Here is a 2,046-nt window from a genome sequence, read left to right as displayed (position 1 = left end):
AGCCAAGGGCTCTCTGCTGAGGAAAGCTGCTAACAGGGAGTGGAACCAGCCCAGGGAAAAGAAGTTTAGTGCCGTCAACAAAGATGAAAAAGGAGCTAGAGATCTGAAGACCACATTGACATCCGCATGATGATGCAGAATTTGGAGTTTGCCCAGCTGGTTTCCTGTCTTGCTTTGGGAATTACAGTTAAGTGATTGGATGAATTTCAGAAGAGACTTTGAATTTTGGACTTTTAACATTGTTGAGACTGCTATAGACTATGGGGTCTCTGGAAGTTGAAGTAAATATATTTTCATTATGCTATGTTTAGATGTGGCCCCCATAGACTCATATGTCTGAACAAGCCTATGGGGGCCAGGGAGTAGAATGTTACGGTTTATATACACGCAGCCCAGGGAGTGGCACTATTAGAAGATGTGGCCCTGTTGGAGTAGGTGTGGCCTTATAGGAGTGGGTGTGCCACCATGGGTCTGGGCTTTAAGAGCCTCATCCTAGCTGCCTGGAAGTCAGTATTCTGCCAGCAGCCTTCAGATAAAGATGTAGAACTCTCAGCTCCTCCTGCACCATGCCTGCCTGGATGCTGCCATGTTCCCACCTTGAAGATAATGGTCTGAACCTCTGAACCTATAAACCAGCCCCAAATAAGCATGGTTCTTATAAAAGTTGTCTTGGTCATGGTGTCTGTTCACAGCAGTAAAAACCTAACTAAGACAGTAAAGTCATGTGAACTCACTGATCTCTTAACACTAAAGGTGACTTTTTATGTTGATGAGAATACTGGTAGTTAAGACTCTATTTGATGTTAACTAGAGGTTTTTATTCTTTTTTCCTGGTTCTTATCAAGTGTGAAGAACTCACTATTAGATCTAAACAATGAACTCTCAGCTCTGGAGGAAATCTAAAGTGCTTGGCACACTCAAAGTGAGTATTGTGAAGTATTATAGTACAGATTAACACTACATTTTTTGTGACTTTCTATAATTACCATTCTCTCTCTTTTTTTCCTCAATATTTATGTGGAATCTCTATATTTAGGAACATATTTTAATTCTATGGTTAATGGTGGTATTTAAAATAAAAAAATAACTAAGTCTTCGCTGTAGAAAGGGGAAATAGATCAAATATATACAAGCGTTTTTGTTACCATATCAAGTACATTTTAAGACAAATTGTCAAGCTGTCTAGTAGATTTTAGGCAGGAATTTTTGTCTTGCAGAATAGTGTAAACTAAATAGAGTCTTAATTTGGAATATCATTCTTGGAAAATTGCAGTAAAACTAAGATATCTTGTCAGAGATGATTGGCTCAAAGATATTACAGTCATACTGTTGAAAGAAGAGAAAACTAGACCTTGTGTTCCCTCATAGCTTGTATGTTTTTAAAACATGGAGAACGTAGTAGTTACTTTTCTTTTGTTTTTGTGAAACACCATGACCAAAGTAATTCTGATGATTCTACTCTTTTGGATAGTGGTATTTTTGAGATGTCTTTCTGTTTATCTTTTCTCTGTATCTGGCATAGATTTTCCTTTGTGGTTATCACAGAATTTACGGAGAACATCTAAAAATAGCTTGATTTTAATTTTACTAAAAATTTATTCCTTTGATTCTGTCACATGCTTACACTTGGTATTTTGATAATAACAACAACATTAGTTTCTACTTCATGTTCAATAATTTCTTTATTGGGTCTTGGTTGTTTCTGAATATTTTATATATAGAAATCTTATGTTTAAGTTTGTGAGATTCAGGGGATTTTCACATTTCGTCTTGGTTGTTAAGTGTGTTGATGTAGTTCTATTTATAATACTGTCAGTCTGAATAGATGAGATCCAGCATGTTTGGGATTGTATGTGCATAGCAACCTCAGTCTTTTTAGACTCTGTAGTGGCACTCCCAATTCATCATTGATACTGTTGTATTCTTACTCATTTGTTTTGATCATTTCTGTTAGTAATATTTTATCATTTGCCTTTAAATTGATAAAATTTATTCCTACAGCAGTTTTAGATGCATGAAAAATCAAAGACTTAGAGCCCTTGATAG

The sequence above is a fragment of the Rattus norvegicus genome, chromosome 6, assembly GCF_021556685.1.
Source record: "Rattus norvegicus strain SHRSP/BbbUtx chromosome 6, alternate assembly SHRSP_T2T, whole genome shotgun sequence".
Classification (NCBI taxonomy): Eukaryota; Metazoa; Chordata; class Mammalia; order Rodentia; family Muridae; genus Rattus; species Rattus norvegicus.
The sequence above is the reverse complement of the archived record's forward strand: the minus strand, read 5'-3'. Positions refer to the sequence as shown.